The sequence below is a fragment of the Aethalodelphis obliquidens genome, unplaced genomic scaffold, assembly GCF_003676395.1.
Source record: "Aethalodelphis obliquidens isolate GAN/ISIS:26980383/991018 unplaced genomic scaffold, ASM367639v1 scaffold1, whole genome shotgun sequence".
Lineage (NCBI taxonomy): Eukaryota > Metazoa > Chordata > Mammalia > Artiodactyla > Delphinidae > Aethalodelphis > Aethalodelphis obliquidens.
In genome coordinates, this window is record NW_020837945.1 from 71,649,396 (window position 1) to 71,664,298 (window position 14,903).

Genomic DNA, 14,903 nt, shown 5'->3' on the forward strand with positions numbered 1-14,903 from the left:
TACTGAATGAACTATAATTAACATACAATAAACCATATATTTAAAAGTGTATAATTTAATGAGTGTTAACATTATATACCTGTGAAATCATCAAAATTAAAAAACATATCCCTCGCTCTCAAGTTTCCTCATACCACTTTATAATCCATCTCTCCCTCCCTACTCTGACTTTGCTTTGCTTTTTTGTTTTGTTTACATTGTGGTAAAATATACATAACATAAATTCTACTTTGCTTTTTAACTGTTTAATTCTTGAAGTACTGAACCATCTTGCATAATTCAACTTAACCAGCCAAATACATAGTAGATATCATCATACTAGAAAGAAGCAAAGGTGCTAAATACTGCCCTTGTGGTTTTAAAGATATTTTAAAGTCAAATTGATATCTGGAGTCACTAGATATTGTGACACTGGATCTATTCCACTAGATTAAAAAAATCATACAAAAAATATAAAATATCACAATGAGAACTCAAGGGAGGAGAAAGGAGGTATCTGACTACCTATTTAAAGCTAATGTAAAATTCATGAACAAAGAATCAAGTCAACCATTAGTATTAGTACTGACACATTGCAAAGCCCATTGGTAAATAATAGTAATACTAACATATTTTACCTGAATTTCAGTTGAGTACATACATTCTTCAACAAAATCTCTCCTTCTGTCTTATATAAATACCTCTAACCAAATGTCTAAGGCAGTGTTTCTCAATATTTTTTATCCATGCTCCATTTTGAGAAAAGTAAAAATCTTTAACCTCACTCCGTTAGTATACTGTAGTGATTAAATAGAGGTCAGCCCCTAAATCATATTACCTAAATATGAATCCCATTTCTACCACTAACTAGCCATGAAAATTTGGACAAATTCCTTTATCTCTCCAAGTCTTAGTTTCATCATCTAACAAATGTGGTTTAAATGGAATAATCCATGTAAAGCCTTACTTAGCTCAGAGTCTGGCACACAGTATGTGCTTGTAAACATTAGCTACTATTATTATTTCATAGTAGTAGTAGTTGCCATCATCTGCCTTAAAGTCTATCTTCCGTATATCCCCTATAGCCAAGAAGATTTTGTCAAGTTTTCACCCATGATTACTACTATAAAAAATGTACTTTTAATGTAAAAGTATGATAAAACATGAAGTATGCTCCATCTCCCCATCTTATCCTTACCCCATTTAAGAATCACTGCTGTGGAACTTCCCTGCTGGTCCAGTGGTGAAGAATCCGCCTTCCAATACAGCGCGTCACAACGAGCTCCCGTGCCTCAACTAGAGAGCCTGTGTGCTGCAAAGTACAGAGCCCACTCGCTCTGGAGCCTGCGCACCACAACCAGAGAAGAGAAAACCCGCACGCCACAACTAGAGTGAGGCCGGCGCACCGCAGCAAAAGATCCCGCCTGCCTCAATGAAGATCCCGCAAGCCGCAACTAAGACCCGACACAGCCAAAAGTAAAATAAATAAATAATAAACAAATCTTTTTTAAAAATAAAGTAATTTAACAATTGAACATCCTTGCCCAACAGACACTAATTCAAAAAAAAATTACGATTGTAGCAAGAACTCTTCTAGAGTCTGATGTTAAGCTATGATGAAGAAACACCACTATTACTACTACTACTACTACTACTACTACTACTACTACTACTACTACTACTACTACTACTACTACTGTCAGCATTTATATAACACCTGTATGTCTAAAAACTTTAAAAATATTAAAACTCTTGGGGCTTCCCTGGTGGTGCAGTGGTTAAGAATCTGCCTGCCAATGCAGGGGACACGGGTTTGAGCCCTGGTCCGGCAAGATCCCACATGCCACGGAGCAACTAAGCCCGTGCGCCACAACTACTGAGCCTGCGCTCTAAAGCCCGGAAGCCACAACTACTGAGCCCGCATGCCACAACTACTGAAGCCCGTGCACCTAGAGCCTGTGCTCCGCAACAAGAGAAGCCGCTGCAATGAGAAGCCCGCGCACCGCAACGAAGAGTAGCCCCCGCTCACCGTAACTAGAGAAAGCCCGCGCATGGCAATGAAGACCCAATGAAGCCAAAAATAAATAAATTAAATAAATTAAAAAAACACAAAAAACTCTCTTAACATTCACAACCCTTTGACATAGACGTATTATTTTTATCACTATTGAAACTGAGGCACAGAAAATAAGATCACACAGCTAGTAAGTGGCGAAGCTAGGAATCAAATTCAGTCAGCCTGGCTGCAGACTACACACCCTTAACTACTGTGGTATACAACAAAATGCGACACTGTACTATACAAGAAGGTACCTAATAACTATCTCTAAATATCTGAATGCCTGTTATGTTGGATGGGGCAGACACTTATTCTGTGAAAGTCCAGATAATAGAAAATGAATCACTAGTTGGAAGATGCAAAGACACAAACTTTAACATAATAAAAACCTTTTTAGGAACGAAGAGTTATCTGAAAAGGGGCTGAGTTACCTCGGGGGCATTTCATTTTGGCATACCAGGACATTCAAGGAGAGGTTGTGTAGAAATACCTTCATTAATTTTATTAGTCATAATCCTGTAAAGTCCATCATGGTTGATCTTTTTGTTTGTTCTCATCTTAAAATAATTTCAAATCATGACTGCCATCTATCACACTAGCATTCACAATGTTATGTAACCTATAAACTTGAAAAGCATGTTTTTTATGTTTCCATCCATGTTAGTGCTGAAAGTATTGATCAGGATAGATATATGTCACCATACACCAATGTGACATACCACTGGACCCCTCTCTCCTCATTGAGATCCACTCTTAATACTCTAGGTTAGTACAATATAAAACACAGGAGAGTTTATCTTTAGAAAACAGGATAGAAAAATATATTTAGAATTCTTAATGATTAAGGTATTCAATCAGATGTAAACCCATTTCATTGTACTATCACATAATCCACATTTCTCTATCACAGTCCCAAAGATTATGATAATAGTGATGATAAAAATTATAGCTAACACTTACAGAGTACTTCCTTTGTGCCAGAAAGTTATAAACCTTTTGCATATATTAAATAACTTAATTCTCACAACAGTCTTATGCGATAGATAATATTATTTACTCTATTTTGCAGATGAGGAAACTGAGGCACAGCTGGGTTAAATGACTTGACTGAGGTCACACACGTAGGACAGGGCAAAACCAGGATTTGAACCAAGGCATTCTGGCTCTAGGATCTGTGTACTTAACAACAACACTGCCTAGTATTTATTTACTTATTATGTGCTGCCTAGTATATAAAATGGTCATACATGAATTTAAACAAAACCACTTACTGCTCTCTGGTCATGCACTACACTGTGCCAAACAGGATTTTCATTTCATCTTTCACAAAGACTGGGCTCCTTCTCACTGAGCATATCGCTGACAGACCACTTAGGAATTCCAAGGGGCTTACTTTGGTTTGGGCCAGAGTAGAAGAGTAGAGGGTGCAATAGACCAGGAATCATATCATATAAACGGGGACTTCATTCTAGCTCCTCCCAGGGAATTCCCTGGCAGTTCAGTGGTTAGGACTCGCGCTTCCACTGCAGGGGGCATGGGTTCAATCCCTGGTCGGGGAACTAAGATCCCACAAGCCTCTCAGCCTGGACAAAAAAAAAAAAAAAAAAAAAAAAAAAAAATCTAGCTCCACCTAGTACCTTAACTCTAAGTTATAGTGAGTGCAAATGAGAGATTAGAAAACAAACTCCCTGATGTTGCTTCTTTCCACCGTTCAATTCTCCTGCTCTGAGTAGAGCCCATTTTCATTCGGAGACTCAGTATCATTCGGTCTGTGTGATCTTCACCCTTAGCCATACCGTCAGATGCCACGTGCCTAACCTGAACCAATCAGCACATCACTCTCTCAGGCCACAGACTGGGGGAGGAGGGAGGTGGGAATGGCAGTGATTGGTGACCTAAGATAGTCCAATCAGAGTGAATCTCAGGACTCACCAGATAGGAATTCTTGGACAAAGATTATCACTTCTTTCTTTGTGAGTTCAAGCCTGGAGACCTGACTCTAGGAACCATCCTGTAACAATCTAGTGGTCATCCTATAACCAGGAAGAGAGTCTTTCTCAAAATAGTCACACAGAGAAAGCAATGCTGATGATGGAGAGAAGCCAGATCCTGAACTGCCTAATTGTGTCAACCAATACATCCCCCTTTTTGCTTAAGCTCAGTTAAGCTTGGTTTTTTATCACTTAGAACCACAAAATCATAATTAATGCATTCAATACTTGGCAATGAGCCCTAGCACAAAGTAGGTGCTCAATAACTATTTGAATAAATGTAATAAGTGGAAAAACTCCTTTGAAATTTTGAAAAGCACTACTTACGTTAGTATTTTGTTTTGATGGAAAGAGGTCAAGTACTTGTCAATTTATAATGTATCAAAGATGGCAAAACAAAGCTCTCATCCTGTCAAAAGTATTTTTTCTTATCTGCTTACAGTTCTTCTATTTTCCAAAGATGACTTTTGTGTCATATATTGTATTTTATACTATACTCTTTTTTAAAATTTATTTATTTATTTATTGGCTGTGTTGGGTCTTCGTTGCTGTGCGTGGGCTTTCTCTTTGACGCGGTGTGCGGGCTTCTCTTTGCGGTGGCTTCTCTTTGTTGCGGAGCACAGGCTCTAGGCGTGTGGGCTTCAGTAGCTGTGGCATGCAGCCTCAGTAGTTGTGGTGCTCGGGCTTAGCTGCTCCATGACATGTTGGGTCTTCCCGGACCAGGGCTCGAACCCGTATCCCCTGCATCGGCAGGCGGATTCTTAACCACTGTGCCACCAGGGAAGCCCCTTATACTATATTTTAAACTGAACATTACACATCAGACTTAAACTGAAGTTTTAAGATCCTCTGGATTTAGAACAAACACATCTAATACTTTTTGTTTTATAATGCAAAACACTTCTATATCTTCTCCACTTTCTTAGGAGATGGAAAACACCAAGATCACAGTCATTCCATAATAGTGACCCTAAAAGAATTCAGAAATTATAAAGAGATTAACCCTCACACCTTTCCTCTAGAACTATTACTAATTTTTAAACTTTGACTTTATAGGTCTCTCAAGTTTTTCATTTTTCACTGGCTCTCTTAGACCACCCCCATGTTCCTCACATCTACTACCTTATACACTATGAAAGTATATATAAAAATTTAATAATTAGTGCCTAAACTGATGAAAAAAATTACCCCCAGCTTCCCTAAAGTTCCAATAGATGTCTGCTAGGACACATCAAATTTGCTACTGAGAAAAGGTATGTGGGAGGATGAGGGCATACTGAGGGTTGCAAATATATGTTGGCTTTTTAGTTCATTACACTGAGACTTAGCTTGATCTAAAATCACACCACCTTTACAATACTCACAATTGCCCAGTAACCACTGAATACCTCCAACAATGAGGAATAATACTTCGCAACTCTCCATTTATGATAACTGCCCATTTGCAACCAACCAATACTAGTCAAGTAAAAGTGAGTGATGACGCTGGAAAAGGAGACTTTAAATATCTACATTCCAGAGGGAACACACACACACACACACACACACCAACACAGGCTGCCTTAATATCTGTTTGTCCAGTGGGTAATAGGGTTGGGAAAAGATGACACCTCCTCAGAGCCAATATAGTACAAGATCAAAATGGGGCTGGGGAGCAGGAAATTGCCCAATGATTTGCAGGTGGAGCCTGGCTTCCAGCCACAGCACCCACATTAATTAAGCTGGGATGAGTCAAAATGAAAGCAGTTGGAGATAGAATACACAGCCTCACTTATGAGCCCATTAGGGTGGGCCAAAACTTCCTATTTCCTTAGCAGTTTATCCTCCCCAAAAGTTTCTGTCAAAAGAAGCTATAGCAAAAGAGAAAAAGGGAGCTGGCAGCCAGAATGCAGCACTTGTAAGGCCTGATCTTTCCAACACTGCTACATATTCAGTCCCGAGATAAGTCACCTTATCTTAGTCAAATTCTCCATTCAAGCACAGATTCTAAATATGGACATAAATACCCACACCACCACCATCACTACCATAACCCAACCCTGCCTATTAAGTGCCTTAATGTCTCCAAATTGCTTTCAAGATACAGAATGTGGTATCTGTTCCTGTGATTTTTACCCAGATTCACAAAATCTGGCTCCATTTCTGCTGACTAACCTCCCAGCATACACTGCTTGCCTTGTTCTTTAATGTTCCAATAGATGCCTGCTGGATGGATTAACTTTGCTATTAAGGAAGTACACAGAAGTAGAAATGTGTGTCAGCAGGGAGGGGTGGCAGGGAGGAGATACTGAGGATAAATCTAATCAAGTGTCTTTCCAACGTGAATATCTTGAAGGAGACAAAATCTGGGCGCTGGTATGCATATGCTTCTGTTTTAAAGATGAATGTCTCCAACAAGTGCAGTTTTAGAAACTCCCACCCAATCCTCTCTATTCTACTTCCTTATTGTCAGTAGATTTAGTAAGCACCCCAGGGTGAAAGAGGAGGTGGACTCTGCTTCCTAAGCTATGCAACAACCTAAATAGTAGAAGTTGCAATAATGTATACTCTTAAAACTAATTCAAATTTGACCGATTACTACAGGGAACTATCTGTGAAAAGAGGAAACATGAATTTTTCCTTTGCATTCTATTCCTGCTTCCCCTGTCTCTGGGCCTACAATTATCTTCCTCAGTAAAACCCTACGCTCAGTAATTTTCTACTGGCATACCAATGTCCAGTTCCAAAGCTGAGTAAGCAAGCATACTTTGTACTTGGGATCTTTATCGGCTTCTACCTTTGTGGAGCTTAATAAAGTAGTGCTCTAAGAGGCAAGCTCTGTGAACTCCTAGGTTAAAGTGAATCAAATACTGTTGGCATTAATCATGTCATCTGCTGTACAATCAGGCCTTCCCACAGATAACAGTGCAGTCACATCACCCCTTGTGTAAAGACCTTTGAAGCTTGAGGGAGGATATGTCTAACCCATAGTGGGGAGGAGGGACTGGATTCAAGAACCAGCAGAACTCCTAGAGCAGCTCACAAGCCAAATATGGCCCACTGCCTGTTTTTGTAATTAAGGTTTTACTGGAACACAGCCACGCTCATTCACTGATGAATGAATGAAAAGTGGTCTATGGACACTTTTGTGCTACAACTGCAGAGTTGAGTAGTTGCAACAGAGACTGTATGACCTGCAAAGCTGAATATTTACTATCTGGCCCTTTACCTAAAAAGTTTGCCAACTCTATTCTAGATGAAAACAGGATCAGTTTTATCAATAATTTGGTAGTGAATTCTGCCTAGATTATGCAAACAGTTCTAAAGTGGAGGACAGCGCTAGGAATAGAATTATTTCAAGAAACTGTACCATAACTTTCTGATACAGGATTTCTACAGTTTATGTCACTAACCTGTATATATCACCACACTGTATAGAATAAGTCAAAAGAATGCCTGATTTGGGAAGTTCTAAATGTAAAAGTGTTTTCACAACATGATCTGCACAGATGATTAGTTTTAAATCAGAGCTCAATGTTATTCCTCAATATTTGGGACCTGTAAATTGCCACATCTAAGATCTTAGCTCTGAACTTGATCTCTTCCCTCTAATTTCTCCAGAGAAACCCTTATTCAACAAACACTGAGTGGGCACCTACTCTGTGCCAGACCCTGGGTTAGTCCTGGACCAAAATAAAGTTTCTTCTTGGGCCTGACCACACAGTAGGATATTTCAGGAAAGAGATTATCCTAAAAACCACAAGGGACACTTGTAATATCTCTTACAGTTGAATGATTTTGCTCTGCCACTATTCTACTAGAAGAATCAGTGAGTAAACCCTGTGTTTAGATTTTGCTCTTCCTAGAGTGGGTTATGGAACTTATATCTCTAAGGCAGGGTCTACGACAGATTCAGGGAGTCGTGGATTTGGACCAAAAAAATTATATCTTTATTTTCACTAGCCTCTGGCAAATTCAGCATTCCTTCAATTATGAACATAAGCCACAATAGTAATAGTACACTTAGTAGAACAGACTTTGTCACCAATAGAAATCATAGATATTTTCATATAATATCACACTCATTACAAATATCTTGAAATACTGTTTAAACACACGATCATTTAAAAATTATCATAGCTATTAGACCCACAGATAGACAGTAAACTTTATTTACTATGTTAATAAAAACTACATGTGCTATATCACACATTTAAAAAATATTTTTATAACTATATTTCAACACAATTTGTTTCCTTTATAATTCTATGTATTTTTTTGCAATAAAAACATTATCCCAAAAAAGGAGTCAACAAGGTTTCACCATACTGACAAAGAGGTCCACGGCACAAAAAAGATTAAGACCTAGGGGCCAAAAAATAAACAAATAAACGTAAATCACATCTGAGGTAATTCTATGTAGATAAAAAAACTACCGTTTTCTGTTAAGTGCCATACACTCATTTTGTTCTCTAATATAAAGCAAAGACTATAAGTCTTTTTTTTTTTTTTTTTTTTTTTTAGCGGTACGCAGGCCTCTCACTGTTGTGGCCTCTCCTGCTGCGGAGCACAGGCTCCGGACGCGCAGGCTCATGGGCCCAGCTGCTCTGCGGCATGTGGGATCTTCCCGGAACGGGGCACAAACCCGTGACCCCTGCATCGGCAGGCGGATTCCCAACCACTGTGCCACCAAGGAAGCCCTATAAGTCATTATTTTTAGCAGCCCTCACTTCAAACTGGTTTGCAAATAGTTGTGAATGTGATATATAACAGCCTAGCAGATCCATGGGTTCCGCTGCCAATCATTCTAGTCCAAACATAGAAAACTTCAAACTAACGTAACTTTCAACAAGAGAGTTACCAAAACAAAGGGAGAAAAAAGACAACAAACAAACAAAAAACCAAAACACAACCCTGCTATATATCGATCTACTAATCTGGTTTGCAAACAGTAAAACACAGTCAATACAATTATTTATATTAATGAGATAATGTATGTAAATGAACCAAACACAGTGCCAAATATATACTAGAGACTCACTCTTTTTTTTTTCTTCTGGAATGGTGCCCTGGCATATACTGCAAAATAACGTATGTAAAAATGTATATTCCCTAAATTTACTGACTGAATTATAGAGGAAGGGAGTTAGAATTTAAATTTTGCCACAAATCATTCATAAACAATTGACAAAACAAATCATACTTCATACACGTGTCCAGGTACCCATTTGACAGGAATATTGTGAAAAGGGAACTTCAGGACTAGAAACAGAAAGGTTTATGCTTAGGAAAGAGAAAGTGCTAGAAGTTACCCTCTGGGTATATAAGCAGGAGGGCTGAGCCCTGCTCTTACACTCTCCTTCCTATTGTTTTCTTTTTTCTTTCTTTTTTTGTCTTTTAATTGGGGTATAGCTGTTTTACAATGCTGTGTTAGTTTCTACTGTACAGAGAAGTGAAGTAGAGCTCCCTGTGCTATACAGCAGGTTCTCATTAGTTACCTATTTTATACATATTAGTGTATATATATGTCAATCCCAATCTCCCAATTCATCCCAGCCCCCCCTTTACCCCCCTTGGTGGAAGTCCATACGTTTGTTCTCTACATCTGTGTCTCTATTTCTGCCTATTGTTTTCTAATGTGACTTATGTACTGATAACATAGGTAAAGATGTAGAAGCAGCCACAATGTTGAGTAAAAAGCAACTCTCACAGTTCAGTGATGATTGGGAAGTACTCTGATTTCAGGGTTTCTCTAACAGAAAAAATTCCCCCCAAATCATGACTTTTAGAAAAATTTATTCTTTCCAATCTATTTTAGGGTAACACAAACGTTAGTGTAAGACAGACCTATTTCTGTTTGATTCAGTAGGAGGAATTACCTCTATTAGTAGAAAAGCCAGAAGATCTGGTTTCAGATGAGAGTTACACAAATACTTGGAAAGAAAAGCATAAGAAAATTACAATTATAACTAGATATTCTGTCCTTAACCATCATTAAAAATAATAGCAAATTATTATGCTTGCTTTTTCTATGAATATTTCATAAATTAATCCTCATGAGAGTTTATAACATGAAGAGGTTATTCAGCTCCCACAGGAAAGTCATGAATGAGGTCAGGTGGTTTACAAATTCCATGAGATTGTACACTAAATTTGGTGAGTATGCATATATTTCAGATTCTTAAAGGGCCATTTAACCAGAAGAACAGTTATCTCTGCCATAGAAAATCTAAAGCAAGAGAAAGCAATAATTCTTCCCAGAGACACAGAGTAAGTCAGTGTTAACATTAGATAAAGTAACCAGGGACTTCTGAATCCAAGGCTCTACCTGACTAGATCATTCTCCTTAAGGGATCACATATCCAAAGAGGAGATTCCCCAAGAAAAATAAAACCTCACCTGTTTATGGGAGAAGAAATCATAGGCTGAGGAAGGAATAAAAGTTCATTCTTTATCAATCAGGCCATTATATTGGTTTTCAAAGGAAGTTTGCAAAGCAGGGTAAGTCAGAAAGAATCATCTCATTCAGCAGACACAAATGACCCCAGAGGCAGTGCTGCAGTCCCCAAGTCTAAATGTCTTCCCTTCTGTGGTGAGTTACCTTTAAGCATTATATTCTGTTCTAGGAACAAATTCTTGAGTAGTTCCTTTTAGTTATGTTGAATGTAAGCCAAGTAAACATCTAATGTTCTAGAAAAAGCAATTTTTTAGCTAAACAAAGGCTATCCCTCACTATTCCCAACTCATTCCCATTCAAGAATCTTTCTGAACTCTCTTCCCCTATCACAAAATGTATGCGTGTGTAGAGGGTGGGGTGACTATTAGGTTATCAGATAAATACAGTGTCTGGTAAGTTGAAATTGCCTCAAGCTTCTTCTATTAGATATATTTTTTAAAACACTGGGTGACACAGTAAGTAGCACCTTCTACAAAGGGCTGTAAAAGAGGAGGAAGTAGTGAAACTCACTTTAGTTCATTTCATCTGCATCGCTAACAGCCCTCATGAAAGGGAATCGGTAGGAAATAAAACCAGAGCTAAAACATCATTTGAATTATCCACAGCATGGTAACATTCCCAGTATGCCAACCTTGGCCTCCAGTGCACAAATCATTGAACTGGATAGCTAAAAACAGTAAAGCTTCTCCGCTGTGGCATTCTAGTCAAAATTGTTGACCTTCCCAGATCATCCTGTCTTCTCCAAGATAATCATCTGTTCACCACTGATTCCTGCACCAAATTCCATTCTCAACTAGTTTCTTTTTACTAGCAATTCTCTGTACTTGCAGATCACTAAATATCAAGATTGAAAAGGACCCTGAAGGTTGTATCTCCCTACTCCCACTTTATTTCTTGGCAGAATCTTTTCTGTCTCTATCTTCAGTTCCCTTTCTAAGCTTTGTTCCTACCCTCCTCAAAGCTTCCACGCTTCCTCAATGTCTATTCCTAGTAGTTTTTCCTATCACAAACCCCTATATCCTCACTGCCTTTATAAATACCACTGTCCCTATTTCAATATATACCTGTTGGTTCTCCCAACTGAGAACCTGAGTTTCAGTCCCCAGTCACAACTGGTCACTTTGATTCTATTTGGGAAGCCTTCTCCAGTAAAGTCAATCTGATAAAGCCTGTGCCCCAGCCCCGGATTCAGTCTTCCTAATTGCATCTTTGTACTTCCAAACAGTCCCCTAATCGTAGAATCGTTGCATTTTAGACCAGAAAGAAAACTCAGAAATAATCTGGTCCAATGTTTTTCCAACTTTTTTTTACTACATTTTAAGACACACGAAATCCATTTTACATCATAATCTCACACACACATAACTGAAACACGTTTCATGAAATAATATTCTTACTCTGCGAACACACTGAAAATTTCTAGTCTATTTTTTTTTTTTTTAATTTCAGGTTCCATCCACTAAATAGACTTCACAACCCAATCACAGGATGGAAGCCACAGTTTAGGAAACATTAATCTAGCCCAAACTTCCCATTCACGGAGGAAGAAACTGTAGCTCAGTGGTGAGGTGAGCCTCCCAGCCACAAGAAGGTTGTCCATAAAATTAAACTCGGGTCTGTCTGATAAGTCCCAAACCAGTGTTTCCCACTAAGACCTTCTCCACCCAGTCACCACACCCCGTACCCAAACACCATGCTACAGTACCCTGTCCAGTCACTGATCACACACTCTTCTCCAACTCAGCCCCTCAAAGTTACTGCTCGTTGGTAGGAATCCCCCTGCAGCCGCCGCTTCATGTTCCCTTAGGTCAGAGTCCCGTCACAGTTACTATCCATCGATCTGTCTCCTCCGATTCGTTCGTCCTTGGTCACAGTTCCCTGCTGTCACTGCTTCATACTTCCTCGGTCATAGTCCCCTCGCAGCCTCTGCCTCGTGTTCTCCGAGGTCAGAGTCCCTCAGCATTCACTGCTGCGGGTCGCAGACCCCTCGCGACCAGCTGCGTCTCAGTCACAGTCCCCTCGTTGTCAGTGCCCCTGGGTCACAGTAGCCTTGCAGCCCCAGCCTCACACTCCCTTCGCTGTCACTGACCCACTCTTCTTTCAGTCAGTCTCCCCGCGGTCCCAGCGCCACAGTTTCTCCTCTCAAATAGAGCCGCAAGGATAGGCACACACCGAGTCCTCACCTGCAGCTCACGCTCCCCCGGTCCCTGTCCCGTCGAATTTCTCCTGGGCGCCGCGTCACGGACAAGGGAAGTTGAGGGGGTTGCGGGGAGACGCCCGGGAAAGGCAGCTGACGGAACCGTGGGCCGGAAGTCCCGCCTACTGCCCGCCCTCTTGTCACTCCGACCACGACCTCTCCCTGAAAACCACGACCCCTGACACAGTAGTTCCGCCTCCATAGAGGCCCCGGGGACGGAGTGACTGAACCGAAATCCCCAGAGACAGAAGACAACATGGCAAAGGGTCAGTCTCCATGCGGAAGTAGAGTATGCGGTGGAGATACGGATGTATCTTGTAATGAGACACGCTGTGACTTGTCACTCGTGCTCACTGTCAGTCCTTCAAGAAGCGTTAACGCGATGGCTCCCCTTTTGCCCAGCTCCGGGCTCGGTCCCTTCCAGGAGGACCTGTCAGTCTTGGTCCTTCCTACTCTACCCCAGCGCCTGGCGTGGTGCCAGGCACTCGTACCAGCACATTCACAATGCAGACGGCCGCGACGCCTTCCACCCTTGACATCCCCTACCTCCACCCCATGGTCTGCGGCTGCTTCACACAGAGCCACCTTTTCCCTACTTGGTGATGTAAAGAGAATTCCAACCAAGTCCTGTGAAAAGCCCTCTTCCTGTTATTTCTAACCCAGGTTGGCTCAACAAAAGGTGATCCCTAGGCATAAACTGGGGGCTAGCTGAACAGGAACGGATTCAAGGAAGGCCACTGGTAGGAAATCACATGGCAGGGTGTCTGGTGAAGAGAAACGTTTTCCTTTGCTAGAATGAAACTTTGGAGGGGTCCCTTTTGATTCTATAGATGTAAGGCAAGTAAATACCCAATGTTATGGAAGAAGTATGTAAAAGAACTTTTTACATGCTTGACTTGAAAATGGCTGAGAAGAAATAGGGTGGGTAATGTTAAGCATCTGCTAAGGAGCCTCCAGGCGAAAAAAAGGATTGTAACCATTCCCTTTCCGGTTTCAAACAGTTATTTGAATAGGGCAGATAGATTAAGGTGCTGCAGATAAGGACAGCTAGCTGGAGAAGACACCAGGGACTCTAAGGGGAAAATTACTACAAAGATAGTGGGAATTGGGATAGTAACCAACATAATCTCCGAGAGTCTTAAGGGAGAGCTAATTTCATATACAGGCTGGAAACTCTCAGACCCTGACACTGGGCAAACCCTGGAGAAAACAAATACATGTTTAAACTAACAAGCTGTGGAAAGTGTAGAGTGGCAAGAGCTGAGCAAAAACACTGGGTGAAAGATAAAAGCAGTAATTCAAAATGTAGGAAAAGCAGTGGGGCTAATGGCAGACTCCGGGAGGGTTCACGCCAACGAGTACTTCCCAGAACTTCTGCTCCCAGTGTCCTTGTCCCCACGGTGAGCCACAGCCACCTCCTGCCTCTGCAGGAGACCCTCCAGCACTAGCAGGTTTCCAAAACTTGACTCCGTGGCTTAGAAAGATCAGTTCCTCTGCGTGGTCAGTGAACGGATGGATGCCAGTTTGCATTTCCAGGAATGATATTCACGTTCAGAGCAAAAAAAAGGAGACTGTTTGGAACTTTGCATGTCAGCACTAAATGGAGTGTAAGTGGTGAGAGAGGACATCCTTCCCTTTTTCTTGATCTTAAAGGAAATGCTTCCAATAATTCACGATGAAAAATGATATACAGAGTTATTCAGATCTGCTTCTTGAAACAAGTTTGATCCTAAACATGGGCTAAGTGCTTGACCCAGACATCCAGGGCTCAGCAGGATCAACGTAGTCTCTGAGCCTCTTGCTCTGATTCCAACAGTATGATCACATCGCCCTCCATACAGGGCCTTTCACGTTGTAGTTGATGGAGCAGTTGGTGTCCTACCTGAACTCCACGTGTATGTGTATGCACTGTACCTGCAAGAGCCTGTCCTACCCAGAACCTCACCAGCTTGATGGCCTACAGACAACTCTGTCCATGATGGCGTTTTGGCAATGATTAGGTTGAAACCATCTGAGAGGATCTTAGGACACTGCATATTGACCTAAGGAGCATCTTGACATGTGGAGAGTAAACTCCAACCTTTTTTGACAAAACTGTCTTTAAGAAACTGGAGTTTTCCAATTTCCTTAAGCTCTTTTCCTATAATTGCTGTAAGGTGATATTAATATTTCCTATATGGGAATTCACTGTAGTTATGTTTGATTAATAATATATTATTTGATATTCCTCATTTCCAAAAA

General features: G+C 40.7%; 1 protein-coding gene across 4 annotated transcripts in view; it reads right to left on the minus strand.

The window, feature by feature from the left end:
• PCYT1A (phosphate cytidylyltransferase 1A, choline) overlaps nt 1-12,781 on the minus strand; it is a 42,128-nt gene extending 29,347 nt beyond the window's left edge. The window contains exon 1 of one of the 4 annotated variants that reach the window (XM_027107762.1): nt 12,649-12,781. The gene's annotated coding sequence lies outside the window, so the exon portion shown is untranslated. Of the gene's footprint in view, nt 1-10,407; nt 10,430-12,170 lie in introns of those variants that run through there. The other 3 variants (XM_027107751.1, XM_027107768.1, XM_027107777.1) reach the window with 3 other exon arrangements.
• Nucleotides 12,782-14,903: the final 2,122 nt, after the last annotated feature.